General features: G+C 38.7%; 1 pseudogene; it reads left to right on the top strand.

Moving 5' to 3' along the window:
* The first annotated feature begins 6,052 nt into the window (after nt 1–6,052).
* Nucleotides 6,053–6,912, top strand: LOC129540395 (CBY1-interacting BAR domain-containing protein 1 pseudogene; annotated as a pseudogene).
* Nucleotides 6,913–19,235: the final 12,323 nt, after the last annotated feature.

Here is a 19,235-nt window from a genome sequence, read left to right as displayed (position 1 = left end):
TCCTGAATTAGCAGGTGGATTCTCTACCACTAGCACCATCTGGGAAGCCCAGCTCCATTATTCCCTTCTCTAAATAATCAGACATTATTCACAAAGTCCATTGCTATACAAATTCTCTGAGCATTTCAAAGTGCATGATCCATTTTTAAGCATTTTCAAATGTTTCAAATAGTGAACCCAATAACCCTCAACGTACATTTTAATATTTGTCTTCTCATTGATATCAATATAACATTATTACAGATACTGTGCTTATTCAGCCAGGATTTTAATTTGCCTCTGACTGCTCTTTTTCTCTCTTTTTTTTTTAATCCTTTACTATATGGTTCATTCTTGCCTACCCAACACCACTAATGATTTTGCAAATATTTCCAACAGCACACTTTCCAGTAAAATGTGTTTATAATAAAATCTGAATTCTGTGGAAGTAAATTTCTATACATATTGAAAAAATAAAAAATACATCATTTTAATTTTATGAAATTCTCTAATTTTTGAAGTTTATGTGGATTTTTTTGCATACTAACATTAAGGAGCTCAAAAACTGTCATCCTGGTATCATTTCTAAGAACATTAAAATCAGCAAGGTAGACATTAAGTCGGGCTTCCTTAGTGGTGCAGAAGTAAAGAGCCCGCCTGCCAATGCAGGAGATGAGGGTTCGATCCCTGGGTCAGGAAGATCCCCTGGAGAAGGAAATGGCAACCCACTCCAGCATTCTTGCTTGGGAAACCCCAAGGTCAGAGGAGCCTGGCAGGCTACAGTCCATGGGATCGCAATAGAAGAATAGACATACAGCACACTCCACCATTCTTCTTCCAATACCATATTTGGTATTTTAAAAATATTGTTTAGGCGATTTCAAATTCAAATTTAAACTTATTACTTTGAAACTCCTATGGCCATCTCTTCTTCCTTTAGCTTCTGTAGGACATGACTGCATTCAGGTGCTTATCCTCTGCTATATAGTATCTTGCATGGTAAATGTTTGGTAGATAATAATGAATTATTGAACAAGAAAGAGGAAATTTTAGATTATGGATGCACTTAAGAAGAGAATACCATTTCAGAGAAATTTCCCCAAGAAAACAGTTTTATGCAAAATGTGAATGATGCATGTTATCTATAGTAGTAAACCATTTAAAACTACATAAATGTCTAAACACAGGAGATAGGTGAAAAATCATGGTATAACTAAGTGACTGAATTTATGACAGTCATTAAAATGTTTAGTATAAAAAATGTCATTTCACATCAATGAAAAAAGCCAGTTACATAACTTTATAGAGCATTCTCATAACATATAAATATGATTTTTCATAAAATATACAGGTAAATTATGACAAATATTAATAGCAGTTATAACTATATAGTATACTTAAAATTTTGGGGAGGGGTATTTGTAAAATTTTCTGTAAGAAATATGAATTGTTTTTTTAACGACAAAAATGTTTCCACAAAACGTTTTAAACTTCCCAAAGAACAATTTCTCTGGCAAGTAGCATGGAATAAATGATTCCAGTGCTGAAGAGTTAGCTACGTAATGAAATCATATTGGTGAGTCATCACAGAGGATAATTTTCTTCCTTTGGCTTCCAGGGCTAAGACCAGGAGAGGCCAGATATGTTATGCCAGTAACATAACTAGTTATTGGCAAAATAGCAGCTCCAATAGAAACATTCCATTGAAGAAGTTTCCAAGATGATTAAAATGTGTATGCGTGTGTGATAAGTGGCTTCAGTCACGTCCAACTCTGTATGACCCTATGGACTGTGGCCTGCCAGGCTCCTCTGTCCATGAGATTCTCTAGGCAAGAATGCTGGAGTGGGTTTCCATATCCTTTCCAGGGGATCTTCCCAATCCAGGGATTGAACCTGTGTCTCTTACATTTCCTACATTGGTACCACTAGTGCCACCCGGGAAGCCCCTAAAATGTGTATATAGAAACATATTTAGTCAATCATCTGTCACATCGAATAAGGCAATAGTAATGTCAGGGCTTTGCAGATGGCTCAGTGGTGAAGTATCTGCTCCCATGCGGTAGACGTGGGTTCGATCCCTAAGTCAGGAAGATCCCCTGGAGTAGGAAATGGCAACCCACTCCAGTATTCTTGCCTGGAAAATTTCATGGGCAGAGGAGTCTGGTGGACTATAGTCCATGTGGTCACAAAGAGTCAGACAAGACTGAGCACCCACACAAAAATGTCAAGGGAAAACACGTATCTTTTATTTTGCCACTGTTACCACTTAGAGTTTACCATCCAAAACAGCACATTCTAAGCATGTTAACAGGGGTAGTGAGGGATGGAAAAGCTATGTATTCCTAAGTATACTTATTTCTTAAACTTCTTTATTGACGTTATATTAGCATACAACAAACACCACATATTTTAAGTGTACAATTTGATGAGTTTTGACGTAAGTATACACCCATGAAACCATTAATATGATCAAAGTAATGAACATGTCCATCATTCCCAAAGATTTCCTTATGTTTTTATAAATGCTCTCTCCAATCTCTCCTCACTCCACCCACATACCCTGTCCCCAAAGTAATTTGTCACTTTAGATTACAGGCTAATTTGTCACTCTGGATTCATTTGCACTTCCTAGAATTTGATATAAATAGAATTATGTTGAGTATACTCTATTTTTACTTGCTTCATTCACTCAGCATAATTATTTGGAGATTAATTCATGGTGTAGAATATACCAACAGTTCATTCATTTTTATTGCTGAGCAGAATTCCATTATATAAATTTTTGCATAGCATAATTGTATTAATGTTATACACATGTATAAAATTATATTAATTTTTATAAATATTTATTATATAAAATAATATGTATGCAAAATTATGCAACAAACATATAAAATACAAGTTTATCTGTTCACTTGTTTGATTTGTTTAGAGATTTTGGCAATTAAACATAAAGCTTTTTGGAACAGTACTCTACAAGTCTTTGTGTGGAAAGACTTTTATTGCCCTTTAATGAATACTTTGGAGTGGACTATCTAGATCACGTGGTAGAGGTGGGTGTAATTTTTTAAGAAACTGCCAAACTCTCGAAGTAATTGTACTACTTTATATCCTCTTCAACATTATATGGGGACTTCCCATGTGGCACTAGTGGTAAAGAATCCGCTTGCCAATGCAGGAGACAGAAGAGACGTGGGTTTGATCCCTGGTCCAGAAGATCCCTTGGAGAAGGAAATGGCAACCCACTCCAGTATTCTTGCCTGGAAAATCCCAAGGACAGAGGAGTCTGGTGGGCTACAGTCCATTGTGCTGCAAGGAGTTGGACACAACTGAGCACTCAGCATTATATAAGAGTTTCAGCTACTCTACATACACTTGGAATGTTCAGTCTTTATAAATATAGCCGTCCTCATAGATATGTGGTGGTTCCTCATTGCAATTTTAATTTGCATTTCTTTAATGATGAATTGTGCGGTGTTTTGCTTCATTTGCTTATTTGCCTCAATAGAATATCTGTTTTGGTCTATTCAAACCTTCTGCCCATTTTTACAAAATGAGTTCTCTTTTTTATTGAGTTTCAGAGGTTTTTATATATTCTGGATGTAAGTTTTTCATCATATGTATGATTTAAAAAATTTCTCTTTACCATTAGTTTTCAACAAATGCATCATTAGACAAACTGTAGTTTTATTCTTGTTTCTTGTACTTGGAGTTCATTGATATTATTGATCTGTGGAATCATAGACTTCACTGAATTTGGAATTTTACAGTCTTTATTTCTTCAATATTTTTTTTAGTTCCTGTCTTCTTTGAGCACTTCATTAAGTGTATTAGCCACATAACATTGTTCCACATCTCACTGATTCTCTATTCATTTTAAAAAATTCTCCTTTATTTCTGTAAATAGACATATTCCAAGTCTTCATGCTTGAAGATTTTTACATCTGGAATGTTGCTTTTTCACAAATCCCACCCAGTGTTTTATTCTTATCAAACATTTTAATTTACACTTATAGAAATGAAATTTTTCTGTTTTATATCTTCCACTTCCATACTTTTTGAACATATAGAATAGGGGTTTGAGAACTATTTAAATGTTTTTATTTGCTAATTATAACATTTTATAACATCAGACTTTTAACTGATTTTTTCCCTCTCATTATGAGTCATATTTTTCTATTATTTTGTTCAATCATTTTTTAATGAATTCTAACATTGTGAACTTCACTTTGCTAGATGCTGGATATTTTTGTATTGTGGTAAATATTCTTGGGCTTTGTTCTGGGTCACAATTAATTTACTTGGGTACTGTTTGTTCTTTCTTTTAAGATTTATTAGGTGAGGCTGGAGAGGTATTTTAGACCAACAATATCCTATAATTGATGAAGACTCTTCAGTGAGCCCCCCTTGATGCCCTATGAATCGGGAGGTTTTTCAGTCTGTCTGGAGAGAAGAAAGGCTATCAGTTCAGTTCAGTTCAGTCGCTCAGTCGTGTCCAACTCTTTGCGACCCCATGAATCACAGCACGCCAGGCCTCCCTGTCCATCACCAACTCCTGGAGTTCACTCAAACTCATGTCCACAGAGTTGGTGATGCCATCCAGCCATCTCATTCTCTGTCGTCCCCTTCTCCTCCCGCCCCCAACCTTTCCCAGCATCAGAGTCTTTTCCAGTGAGTCAACTCTTCGCATGAGGTGGCCAAAGTATTGCAGTTTCAGCTTTAGCATCAGTCCTTCCAATGAACACCCAGGATTGATCTCCTTTAGAATGGACTGGTTGGATCTCCTTGCAGTCCAAGGGACTCTCAAGAGTCTTCTCCAACACCACAGTTCAAAAGCATCAATTCTTCGGCGATCAGCTTTCTTCACAGTCCAACTCTCACATCCATACATGACCACGGGAAAAACCATTGCCTTGACTAGACGGACCTTGGTTGGCAAAGTAATGTCTCTGCTCTTTAATATGCTATCTAGGTTGGTCATAACTTTCCTTCCAAGGAGTAAGCATCTTTTAATTTCCTGGCTGCAATCACTCAGCCCTATATCCTTGCCAGGGACTGTCATCTTTAACCCATTCAGGTGATTCTTTCCCTGGCCTTGGGTAGCTTCCTCACCCCTGTTCACTCATCACCACTCTGCTAAAGAAACAAAGAGATCTCCAGGTTCTCTTTCTGTGCAGCTCTCCCCTCTGCAACCCTGTGGGCAGGTAAACTCTAGGCAGCTGTTCCTCAAACTCCCAGCTTTGTCTCTTCAACTCAGGATGCTGGCCAGCCTCTGTCTTCACATTCTATGGCCTGGAAGCCATCTCAGCAGAGAAATATAGGGAAATTCACAGAGCATACCACATTCCCCCCACTTTTTGGGCTTCACTGCCCTCCATTCCCTGATAGTAATACCTTGATAACCCTTATTCCATAAACGCGGCCCATTTTTTTCAGGTTCAGTGATAATTCTGTTCCCAGGAATTACATCTTATTTGGAAATGGCTATCCCTAAGTGTATTCATTCTTACTCGGAGTGACAACCTGTAAGCCTCAGCATTCTGAATAGTGAATAATCAATCATAACGTTCAGACGATCACATATAATCACAGAGTCTCAACTATCTCTCTGTATAATAACTCATAAAAAACGAAAAGAAAAAAATAGATGGCTTTGACCTGAACTATTGTTGTTTAGTGGGTACAATTTTCAGTAAATATTTTATACTTTATCTTTTAAAATTAATACTTTTCATACTATTCTTGAGTAGTGATATCTGTTAAAGTACAGTGTATTAATTTTGGTTTAAACAGCCAAATTAGAGTCCTCTTCAATAGACTATTGGAGTAGGAAATGGCAACCCACTCCAGTATTCTGGCCTGGAAAATCCCATGGACAGAGGAGCCTGGCGGGCTATCATCCTTGGGATCACAAAAGTGGGACACAACTTAGTGACTAAACCAACCACAAAGATAAATTTAGAAATTCTTTATTTTACATTTATTTTTTCTTAAAATTCAGGATGGGCCTGGGTGCCTTGGAGCCCCTGTCATTAGGCCACAGCCCAGAGTCTCCAGTCATGTGTGAGGCAAGATGTTGAGACTCAGCTTGGGAAACTAGGACATTCAAACCACACAATTACAAGATGCTGTCATAAATGTGGAAAAGTATTTTGGGGAGCTGTGCCAAATCTCTGCTGCTTATGTGCAGAAAACTGCCAGACTGTGACACAAAGCAGAACTCCTGGTGAATGACATCAATGTGTAAGTCTCTACAGAGATCCCAAATTTAAAGAGGGGTCTGAAAACTTTGCTGATGAGTTTGCCAGACTTCAGGACTATTGACAGGCAGAAGTTGAAAGATTTGAAGTCAAAGTATTAGTTGAACCTTTGAAAGCTTATGGAACCATTGTAAAAATAAAATAAGATGACTCAAATCAATATTAACAGCAAGGAATCAAGAAGCTAAACAGTTAACTCAGTTAGAAAGAACACATCAGAGAAACCCATCTGATTGACATGTTATTTCACAGGCAGAAACTGAATTACGAAGAGCTACTGTTCAGATGCTATCTGAACAACTCATCATCTGGAGGAAACTACTGACAATTTTGAAAAGCTGAAAATAAAGGATATAAAGACTATATTTTCAGAATCTATCACTATTGAAATGTTATTTCACAGTGAAGCTGTAGAGGTCTACACTGCTGTCTACCAAAATATACAAAAGACTAACAAAGACTTGAAGTTTTCCAAAATTCTCTGTATCCACCAGATTATTTACCTTGTTTAGATATCATAAGAACAAATCAAAGGCATCTCTTCAGAAATCCCTGTCATCTAAGTGTTTATCTGGTACGGGACAGGTATCTACCTGTCAACTAAGAAATGATAGACAAGCAGAAGATGATTGATGAAGAGGAGGAAGACAGACATTACAGAATTAAAAATTAAATTTCTTAAGTAAGCTTTGCATTTCCATTTTCTATCTTAAATAACTGGGAAACCAGATCTACTAAAACTGCAAAACTTTATACTGGTTTGATATGTTAAGTCTCAAAATGAAATCTTACTGGAAATGAAGAAATTATTAAAGGAAATTTACGCTGACCAAGGAAAATATAAATAAATAAAAAATAAAATTCAGGATGTTTCTATGTAAACTTAACTTTAGAAGAATATACAGGCTAAAACAATAGGGATATTTTATAATAAAGAAAACATAATTTTTGTGTAGATAAAGCATACCAACTTACAGAACTTCATATCAAACACTCAGACTGTACCTATAGGTAAAATCATTTTAACTGCTTTGCCTGGGTTGATTGCTTGGTTGCATCAAACTCCCTAGCAATTCAGTTAAATTGGTTAAACCATTATATAATATGAAACTGACAGGTTGTTTCACTGAACTGACTCAGGAAGTCAATCAAAAGTTGAACTGGTTGTATATGGAGTCATAGACAATCTGGGAATAATCTCGTGTAGAGTGCTGTGGGGTTTGGAGAGCACTGAAAAAACACTTGTGAATCCCTTCTTTTCTTCTAATGTTTTTATCAAAGGATTTTGAAGATACAACAGTATTTAAGCTCCTTAAAGCTAAAGTGTCTTTGGTATTTGAAGAAATAATCTGTGATTGCAAATAGTGTATGAAATGCATTTTTGCATCACAGTATTAAGTGAGGAAATCACATTTAGAACTTAGCATAACAAACCCCCGTTGGTATCATGAATAGAACACTCAGATTAACTAAATAAAACAAACACCAGTAGGAAAGTGGTCTGTTGGTGCTGCTGCTGTTGCTGTTGCTGCTAAGTCGCTTAAGTAGTGTCCGACTCTGTGTGACCCCATAGACAGCAGCCCACGAGGTTCTTCTGTCCCTGGGATTCTCCAGGCAAGAATACTGGAGTGGGTTGCCATTTCCTTTTCCAATGTATGCATGCATGCTAAGTCGCTTCAGCTGTGTCTGACTCTGTGCAACCCCATGGACAGCAGCCCACTGGGCTCCTCTGTCTACGGGATTCTCCAGGCAAGAATATTGGAGTGGGTTGCCATTTCCTTCTCCAATAGGAAAGTGGTCTAACATTTACCAAAGGACCATGGCAAAGCTGGAGTAGAAATCTTGACTGGCATTCAATAAATAGGTTAGTATATGCTGCTGCCGCCAAGTCACTTCAGTCGTGTCCGACTCTGTGTGACCCCACAGATGGAAGCCCACCAGGCTCCCCCGTCCCTGGGATTCTCCAGGGAAGAACACTGGAGTGGGTTGCCATTTCCTTCTCCAATGTATACATGCATGCGAAGTCGCTTCAGCTGTGTCCGACTCTGTGCAGCCCCATGGACAGCAGCCCACCAGGCTCCTCTGTCCACGGGATTCTCCAGGCAAGAATATTGGAGTGGGTTGCCATTTCCTTTTCCAATAGGAAAGTGGTCTAATATTTACCAAAGGACCATGGCAAAGCTGGAGTAGAAATCTTGACTGGCATTCAATAAATAGTTTAGTATATGAATGCTGGATTTACAAAGTGTATCTTGGCACTCCTTGTCATTGAAAGGTCAGTAAGCACAACAGTACTAGTAGGCCGGCTTCAAACTTCTCCCTAATAGTCAGAACTGAGGTTTTTGCTCATAATGTCATTTTATACATTAAAAGACTTTGAAAAAGACTAACTTGGAAGAACAGCACAGTTTCTCTGAAATCTTGTAGTTTAGCATGGCATTGATAATTGTACCTTCCCTATCCCCATTTCCCTCCTAACTGCATTTTTTTCATTAAGAAAAAACACAGTCTGAACTATTAGAAAGGAAGCAACATGGTCTAAGATGGGGGCTGGGTTAAAAGTAAGACAAAACTATTGGGTTGGTCAAAATGTTCATTTGGGTTTTTCCATAAGATCTTAAAGAAAAACCCCAATGAATATTTTCAATTATTGAAAATATTCCAACCCAATACAATCTAAATGCCATGTTTCGTAGACTCACATAATTTAAGTTTAACATTCAGCTAACACATTCCCTAATTGTGCAGATATTTTAGGAAGTGAAGAAACTTCACACAGCTACAAGATAAAAGCCTATTCAAGCACATCTACTATAAGTTAGTTCTCAGTCCTACCTGGTAGATCACCAAATTCAGTTCAGTTCAGTCGCTCAGTCGTGTCTGACTCTTTGCAACCCCATGAACCACAGCATGCCAGGCCTCCCTGTCCATCACCAACCCCTGGAGTCCACCCAAACCCATGTCCATTGAGTCGGTGGTGCCATCCAACCATCTCATCCTCTGTCGTCCCCTTCTCCTCCTGCCCCCAATCCCTCCCAGCATCAGGGTCTTTTCAAATGAGTCAGCTATTTGTATCAGGTGGCCAAAGTATTGGAGTTTCAGCTTCAGCATCAGTCCTTCCAGTGAACACCCAGGAGTGATCTCCTTTAGGATGGACTGGTTGGATCACCAAATTGGTTGACGTGAAATTTCATCCTCCCTTCCTTCCACTCAGCAGGGTTTCTAAAGGGGAAAGATCCTGGCTATGGCTGGCAGCAGTGCCTCTTCCTCCTACTGCCTGACACCCTCATCCTTTTCCAAGGCATTTAGCTGGAGAATGCCAAGGCTCCCCACCACTGTAGACCCAATGCTTCAGGGAAATGCCAAGTAACTCGTGCTTATCAAAAACAAAGATCTGGAGTTCTCTATAGGGAAGGCACTTTAGAGGAGGGGGCTTCTCTGGTGGCTCAGATGATAAAGAATCTGTCTGCAATGCAGGAGACCTGGGTTCTTTCCCTGGGTCGGAAAGATCCGCTGGAGAAGGGAATAACTATCCACTCCAGTATTGTTGCCTAGAGAATTCCATGGACAGAGGAGTCTGGAGGGCTATAGTCCATGGGATTGCAGAAGTCAGACACGACTGAGACTAACGCCAAGAGCACAGACTTCGGTGTGAATCATACTGACTGCTGTGAGATAGTACACAGAATTTCACTTTTCCGCTTATTTAAAAGTAATAATAATAATTGATTTGGTCTCATCAAGTAAAGACTTGTATGTGTGTAACTTTATTGACACATTAACATTTTTATCCATAATTGAAAATATTATCCACTGTTACTAATAAAATCAAACAGGGTTCAGTTCAGTTCAGTCGCTCAGTCGTGTCCGACTCTTTGCGACCCCATGAATCACAGCACGCTAGGCCTCCCTGTCCATAACCAACTCCCGGAGTTCACTCAAACTCATGCTTACCTAACCCTAAAGTTTTTTTCCTGAAAGAAGACTGTGATCTCATAGCCTTTGATTTTACTCAAGATTCTCAATGGAAAAAAAAAAGAATAGTTTATAGCCAACAAATTTTGTTGAGGCAACCAGGCTTCCAAGGATCAAGTATAGAGTATTTAAAACACATCATTTCAGAATCAATATTATATTGTTATCAAAGTTCTGTATCAGACTTATTGGGGCCATAAGCCCAAAGAATTATGGGCTTGAAAAATAGCAGTGATGGAGCTCTGCAGCCTGTATGCTGGCGAGGGCAGTGACCCGTAAACATCTGGAGTTATTGGATGACTTTCTCCACCTCTTCACCCTCCGTACAGCATTTTGTTTGTTTGTTTCAAAAAAATTGGATTCAAAAGACTAAGAGCCATATGTCTAGTTGATAACAGTTCTTGAAAGTGCAATCTAGCAGTCGAGTCAAGAAAAGTTGAGTGGTAAGAGAGAAGAGTCTGATAATCACTGAATCAATGTCCAGTGTCTTTGCTTCCTGTACAGAAACCAGAGAAATATTGTCAGAAGAGTATATCAATAAATTATTTTCCTTTCATGTATTTTTAAAGATCATTGGTGAATGACTTGTTAAATTCCTGAATGAAGGTAAGGAAGGTGGAACAAATTTATTCTTCTCTGTAAGATTTGTTTGGACATACTGCAAGATGAATGGCTCTCAGCCTTCAGAAAGTGTGTTCTTCCTCCATGGTGTGCCTCCCCTTTGCTGCAATGCCACATGTGACACAAAACACAATTAGCCTTTCAGTTAGACTTTGCATTTTTCTGATCTTCTAACAACTGGGTGTCAGATATCTCAATGTATTACCACCCACTCACAACAAGATTATACATTAGAGTCCGTGCCATCTACTTTTATGAAATGTTTCTGAAAGCTAAAAGGAATAAATTAACTCTACCAAATTTGTGATAAAGTTTCTTTCTCTGTTAATATTTCCATGACTGTACTGTATTTTTTAATTGAAGTAACATTGATCTACAACATTATGTAGGTTTTCATTTTATGTGTATACACACACACACACGTGAAAATGAAGTTGCTTGGTCGTGTCCGGCTCTTTGCAACCCCATGGACTGTAGCCTACCAGGCTCCTCTGTCCATGGGATTTTCCAGGCAAGAGTACTTGAGTGGACTGCCATTTCCTTCTCCAGGGGATCTTCCCAACCCAGGGATCGGATCGAACCTGGGTCTCCTGCATTGCAGACAGACACTTTACCATCTGAGCCACCAGGGAAGCCTATATACATACAAGTTCACCACCCAAAATTTAGTTTCCACTGGTCATCATATAGTTGAATTCCTTTACCCATTTACTAGTGGTTACTTTCTGGTAACCACTACACTGTTCTCTGTATCTACTTATTTGTTTTCATTTGGTTTATTCATTTATTTTGTTTTTGTTTGCTTATTATTTTTCATATTCCACATATGAGTGAAATCATACAGCAATTGTTTTTCTCCATTTATTTCACATGATATAATACCCTCAAGGTCCATCCATGTAGTGACAAATGGCATGATTTCATCTTTTTTATTGTAATATAAATATAACCATATATATAACACCACCTTTATCCATTCATCCCATAATGGGCATTAAAGTTGTTTCCATATCTTGATATCATAAATACTGCCTCAATGGACATGGGGGTGCAAATATCTTTTTTGATTACTATTTTCATATTCTTTGAAAACATATTCTTTCATATTCATTAATATCCCAGAAATGGGATGGGTGAATCATATGGTACTTCTATTCTTAATCTAAGGAGGCATCTCCATTCTGTCTTCCATGTTAGCTGGAGCAATTCAGGTTCCCACCAACAGTGCACAAGGATTCCTTTCTCCACGTCCTCACCAACAGTTGTCATTTCTTGCCTTTTTGAAGATAGTCTTTCTGATATGTTTGAGGTAATATCTCATTTGGTTTTGATTTGCATTTTTCTAATAATTAATAATGTTGAAGACACTGTCCTTTCTCCATTGTATGTTCTTAATGCAAATTAATTGTTCATATAAGGGTGGGTTTATTTCTAGACTGTCAATTTAGTTCCACTGATATATATATATATATATTTGTTTTTCTGTCAATATCATGTTATTTTGATTACTATGACTTTGTGATACAGTTTGAAGTCAGGAGGTGTTATACCTGCAGCTTTGCTTTTTTGTCTTTGAGAGCTCTGGCTATTCAGGGTCTTCTGTGGTTCCATATATGTTTCAGAATTTTTGGTTGTTTCTGTGAAAAATGTCCTTGGGATTTTGATAAGGATTCCACTGAATCAGTAGATTGCTTTAGGCAACATGGACACTTGACAATGTTAATTCTTCCGATTCATGAGCAAAGAATATCTTTCCTTTCCTTTTTTTCTTTTTTTGGTGTCTTCTTCAGTTTCTTTCAACAATGTCTTATAATTTTCAGAGTATAGGTCTTTCATCTCCTTGGTTAAATTTATTTCTAGATATTTTATTCTTTTTGTAAATGGGACTGTTTTTTTTTTTTGCCACTTTAGTTTTTTAACTGAAGGATATTTGCTTTGCAGAATTTTGTGGTTTTCTGTCATGCATCAAGATTTAGTCATAGGTACACCCATGTCCCCTCCCTCCCAAAACTCCCTTCCATCTCCCTCCCCATCCCACCCTTCTAGATTGTCACAGACCCCCTGTTTGAGTTCCCTGAGTCATACAGCAAATTCCTTTGGCTATCTATTTTACATATGGTATTATAAATTTCTATGTTACTCACTCCATACATCTCACCCTCTCCCTCCTCTCTTCCCCGTGTGTCCTTAGGGCTATTTTCTAAATAAATACATTAGTATCATCTTTCTAGATTCCATATATATATATGTATCTGCTACTGCTGCTGCTAAGTCACCTCAGTCGTGTCCGACTCTGTGTGACCCCATAGACGGCAGCCCACCAGGCTCCCCCGTCCCTGGGATTCTCCAGGCAAGAACACTGGAGTAGGTTGCCATTTCCTTCTCTAATATATATGCATCAGTACATGATATTTATATTTCTCTTTCTGACTCACTTCATTCATTTGTATAATAGGTTTTAGGTTCATCCACCTCATCAGACCTGACTCAAATGCACTCCTTTTAATGGCTGAGTAGTATTCCATTGCATATATGTGCCATAGTTTCTTTATCCATTCATCTGTTGATGGACATCTAGGTTGCTTCGATGTTCTAGCTATTGTAAATAGTGCAGCAATGAAAACTGGGGTACATGTGTTTTTTCAGTTTTCTGTTTCCTCAGGGTATATGCCTAGGAGTGGAATTACTGGGTCATATGGTGGTTTTATTCCTAGTTTTTTAAGGACTCTCCATACTCTCTTCCACAGTGACTGCATCAATTTACATTTCCACCAGCAATGCAAGAGGGTTTCCTTTTCTCCACACCCACTCCAGCATTTATTGTTTGTAGGCTTTTTGATAATGGCCATTCTGACTGGTGTGAGGTGGTATCCATTATAGTTTTGATTTGCATTTCTCTATAACAAGTGATGTTGAGCACTTTTTCATGTGTTTGTTAGCCATCTGTATGTCTTCTTTGGAGAAATGTCTGTTTAGGTCTTTTTCCCACTTTTTGATTGTGTTGTTTTTCTGATATTGAGTTATATCAGCTGTTTGTATATTTTGGAAATTAATTCTTTGTTAGTTGGTTCCATTTGCTATTATTTTCTCTCATTATGAGAGTTGTCTTTTCACTCTGATAGCTCATTGTTAGCATATAAAAATGTTACAATTTTTTGTATATTGATATTGTATCCTACAACTCTACTGTACTTGTTTTTTATTTCTAATAGCTTTTTGGTGGAGGCTTTAGGGTTTTCTATGCCCCAACCAGTAATGCTGAAGAAGCCAAAGTTGAACAGTTCTATGAAGACCTACAAGACCTTTTAGAACTAACACCCAAAAAAGATGTCCATTTCATTATAGGGGACTGGAATGCAAAAGGAGGAAGTCAAGAAACACCTGGAGTAACTGGCAAATTTGGCCTTGGAGTACGGAATGAAGCAGGGCAAAAGCTAATGGAGTTTTGCCAAGAGAACGCACTGGTCATAGCAAACACCCTCTTCCAACAACACAAGAAAAGACTCTACACATGCACATTACCAGATGGTCAACACCAAAATCAGATTGATCATATTCTTTGCAGCCAAAGATGGAGAAGTTCTATACAGTTAGCAAAAACAAGACCAGGAGCTGACTGTGGCTCAGATCATGAACTCCTTATTGCCAAATTCAGACTTGAAGAAAGTAGGGAAAACCACTAGACCATTCATATGACCTAAATCAAATCCCTTATGATTATACAGTGAAAGTGAGAAATAGATTTAAGGGACTAGATCTGATAGATAGAGTACCTGATGACCTATGAATGGAGGTTCGTGACATTGTACAGGAGACAGGCATCAAGACCATCGCCATGGAAAAGAAATGCAATAAAGCAAAATGGCTGTCTGAAGAGGTCTTACAAATAGCTGTGAAAAGAAGAGAAGTGAAAAGCAAAGGAGAAAAGGAAAGATATAAGCATCTGAATGCAGAGTTCCAAAGAATAGCAAGGAGAGATAAGAAAGCCTTCCTCAGTGATCAATGCAAAGAAATAGAGGGAAACAACAGAATAGGGAAGATAAGAGATCACTTCAAGAAAATTAGAGATTCCAAGGGAACATTACATGCAAAGATGGGCTCGATAAAGGACAGAAATGGTATGGACCTAACAGAAGCAGAAGATATTAAGAAGAGGTGGCAAGAATACACAGAAGAACTGTACAAAAAGATCTTCACGACCCAGCTAATCACGATGGTGTGATCACTCACCTAGAGCCAGACATCTTGGAATGTGAAGTCAAGTGGGCCTTAGAAAGCATCACTACGAACAAAGCTAGTGGAGGTGATGGAATTCCAGTTGAGCTATTTCAAATCCTGAAAGATGATGCTGTGAAAGTACTGAACTCAATATGCCAGCAAATTTGGAAAACTTAGCAGTGGCCACAGGACTGGAAAAGGTCAGTCTTCATTCCAATCCCAAAGAAAGGCAATGCCAAAGAATGCTTAAACTATTGCACAACTGCACTCATCTCACACGCTAGTAAAGTCATGCTCAAAATTCTCCAAGCCAGGCTTCAGCAATACGTGAACCATGAACTTCCAGATGTTCAAGCTGGTTTTAGAAAAGGCAGAGGCACCAGAGATCAAATTGCAAACATCTGCTGGATCATGGAAAAGCAAGAGAGTTCCAGAAAAACATCTATTTTTGCTTCACTGACTATGCCAAAGCCTTTGACTGTGTGGATCACAAGAAACTGTGGAAAATTCTGAAAGAGATGAGAGTACCAGACCACCTGACCTGCCTCTTGAGAAACCTGTATGCAGGTCAGAAAGAAACAGTTACAACTGGACATGGAACAACAGACTGTTTCCGAATAGGAAAAGGGTTACGTCAAGGTTTTATATTGTCACCCTGTTTATTTAATTTATATGCAGAGTACATCATGAGGAACGCTGGGCTGGAAAAAGCACAAGCTGGAATCAAGATTGCTGGGAGAAATATCAATAACCTCAGATGTGCAGATGACACCACCCTTATGGCAGAAAGTGAAGAGGAACTCAAAAGCCTCTTGATGAAAGTGAAAGAGGAGAGTGAAAAGGTTCCCATCATTTCATGGGAAATAGATGGGGAAAGAGTGGAAACAGTGTCAGACTATTTTTCTGGACTCCAAAATCACTGCAGATGCTGATTGCAGCCAGGAAATTAAAAGACGCTTACTCCTTGGAAGGAAAGTTATGACCAACCTAGATAGCATATTAAAAAGCAGAGACATTACTTTGCCAACCAAGGTCCGTCTAGTCAAGGCTATGGTTTTTCCTGTGGTCATGTATGGATGTGAGAGTTAGACTGTGAAGAAAGCTGATCGCCGAAGAATTGATGATTTTGATCTGTGGTGTTGAAGACTCTTGAGAGTCCCTTGGACTGCAAGGAGATCCAACCAGTTCATTCTAAAGAGATCAATCCTGGGTGTTCATTGGAAGGACTGATGCTAAAGCTGAAGCTCCCATACTTTGGCCACCTCATGCGAAGAGTTGACTCACTGGAAAAGACTCTGATGTTGAGAGGGATTGGGGGCAGGAGGAGAAGGGGATGACAGAGAATGAGATGGCTGGATTTCATCACCGACTCGATGGAGATGCGTTTGGGTGAACTCCGGGAGTTGGTGATGAACAGGGAGGCCTGGTGTGCTGTGATTCATTGGGTTGTAAAGCGTCGGACATTTCTGAGCGACTGAACTGAACTGATACATAACATCATGTCATCTGCAAATAGGAATAGTTTTACATCTTATTTTTCAACATGGATGCCTTTTATTTATTTTTCTAGCCTAACTGCTCTGACTGCTGCTAAGTCACTTCAGTCGTGTCCAACTCTGCGTGACCCCATAGACGGAAGCCCACCAGGCTCCCCCGTCCCTGGGATTCTCCAGGCAAGAACACTGGAGTGGGTTGCCATTTCCTTCTCCAATGTGTGAAAGTGAAAAGTGAAAGTGAAGTCGCTCAGCCACGTCAGACTCGTAGCGACCCCATGGACTGCAACCCACCAGGCTCCCCCGTACATGGGATTTTCTAGGCAAGAGTACTGGAGTGGCTTGCCATTGCCTTCTCCGAACTGCTCTGACTAGGACTGCCAATACTATGTTGAATCGGAGTGGCAAGAGTGGGCATTCTTGTCTTGGTCCTGATCTTAAAGGAATAACTTTCAAATTTTCACTGTTGAGTGTGATGTTAGCTGTGTATTTTCATACATGGCCTTTATCATACTGAGGTATGTTCCTTCTATACTCTTTCGTGAGAGTTTTTATCAAATGTATATTGAATCTTGTCAAATTTTTCTGCATCTTTTGAGATTGCTTTTTACCATATGCTTTTTATCCTTTATTTTATTAATGAAGTGTCTCACGTTGATTGGTTTGAACCATCTTTGCAGCCTTAAATTCTACTTGATCATGGTATATGATCCTTTTCTCATATTGTTGAATTTGACGTGTTAATATGTTGTTGAGGATTTTTGCATCTGTGTTCATCAGAGACATTGACCTGTAATGTGTGTGTGCACGTGTGTTCGTGTGTGTGTGTGTGTGTTGTCCTTGTCTGGTTTTGGTATGATGGTGATGCTGGCTTCATAAAATGAGTTAGGAAGTGGTCACTCCTCTTCAATTTTTTTTTTTTTTGTAATTAATTAATTTTTTATTGGAGGCAAATTATTTTACAATATTATATTGGTTGGTTTTGCCATACATTGACATGAATTCGCCCCGGGTTTACATAAGTTCCCCCTCCTGAACCCCCCTCCCCCCTCCCTCTTCCCTTTATCCTCCCTCTGGGTCATCCCCGCATGCCAGCCCCGAGCATCCTATAATATGCATTGACCCTGAACTAGTGATTCATTTCACATATGACAACATACGTGTTTCAATGCCATTCTCCCAAATCATCCCACCCTCACCCTCTCCCACAGAGTCCCAATTTTTTAGAATAGTTTGAGAAGTATAGGTATTAAATCTTTGAATGTCTGGTAGCATTCACTGTTAAAGTTCTACACTTTTGGTTTGGAGGAACTTTTTTATTACTATTTCAATCTCTGTACTAGTAGTTGATTTAGATTTTTTATTTCCTCAGTCTTAGAAAGTTGTTATGATTCCAAGATCCATCTATTTCTTCTAGGTTATCCAATCTGTTATACACCTCAGTCATGTCCAGCTCTTTGCAACCCTATGAACTTTAGCCCACCAGACGCCTCTGTCCATGGGATTCTCCAGGCAAGAATATTGGAGTGGGTTGCCGTACTCTTCTCCAGGGACTGAACCTGCATCTTATGCCTACCTGTATTGGCAAGCTGGTTCTTTACCACTAGCACCATCTGGGAAGCCCCAATTTGTTATACAGCTGTTTACAATATTCTCTTACAATGTTTTGTGTTTCTGTGGTCCAACCAGGTTGACTCAAAATCACCCATCACAAGTGCACTTTTGGTCATCTTGAACCTCTCATGTATCTCCTAAACCATACTTAAGTCCCAATAAAGACAATAATCACATCTGACTTTTGCCTGTCATGATACAAGTATCCTGTGTATAACAAACAGCATGTTCATCCTTCCTCCAGAAGATTTAAAGCCCTTGGATAATGCTTACTATTCTCCTTGCTATCTTGTAACTTAAACATTTTAATGTAAACCTAACAATATTTAAATAGTGTAATATAGATTCAATTTATCTGGTGTGACATGGTAAAAGATAAAAGAGGGAAGAAAACAAAGATATTTGCTTTAAATACAGATACACAAACATTAATAACAAAATAAGGAAGTGATACTCATGACAATGATGGTCCTCATTTTGGTAACTGGTCATATGGTCGTGGTTGTACCTGGTATTTATAACTACCTTCTTCCATTACCCATTCTGTATTCTCTTTGCTTTCAGCAAGCAGCTTGACTGGTTGAAGTTTTTACCTGGTAGGTGACCGAAAACTTCATTCTTAAGGGGTCTGGGCCATTGGTTTCCCTCTTGAATTGGACTGTCATAGTTTTCCATTGCCATGTCACAGGACATGGTACTATTGAGACAGTAACAGGCAGGAAGGCCAGGGGTCTCCAAACGGAGGAAATAAGCTGCAAGTGTAAGACATTTTTTCTCCCTCTCTTAAGTGGCAGGAGGAAACAAGCTAATGTTATATTTTTTCCTCTTCTCTATACAAATTTAAAAAGAGGTTTCTCTTAAAATTCTGTGTTGCTATATTGACACCTGGTTCCACCTGAACTTAACTTTTCTCAAACCTTGAGCTAACCAATGCATTTTTCTTAAGGAAATGTTTGTCTTAAACTATGTTAATTTACTATGCATTTACCCTAGACTCTATCTTCAAGTCAGTTCTGCCTAAAGGCTCAGATTTAGGCTCAGAACCAACTTGACAAACCAGTATGTCATACTCATA

This window comes from Moschus berezovskii, chromosome 4 (genome assembly GCF_049115385.1).
Source record: "Moschus berezovskii isolate FMDL1 chromosome 4, NW_MosBer_1.0, whole genome shotgun sequence".
Classification (NCBI taxonomy): Eukaryota; Metazoa; Chordata; class Mammalia; order Artiodactyla; family Moschidae; genus Moschus; species Moschus berezovskii.
This window is presented reverse-complemented; position numbering and strand designations above follow the sequence as displayed.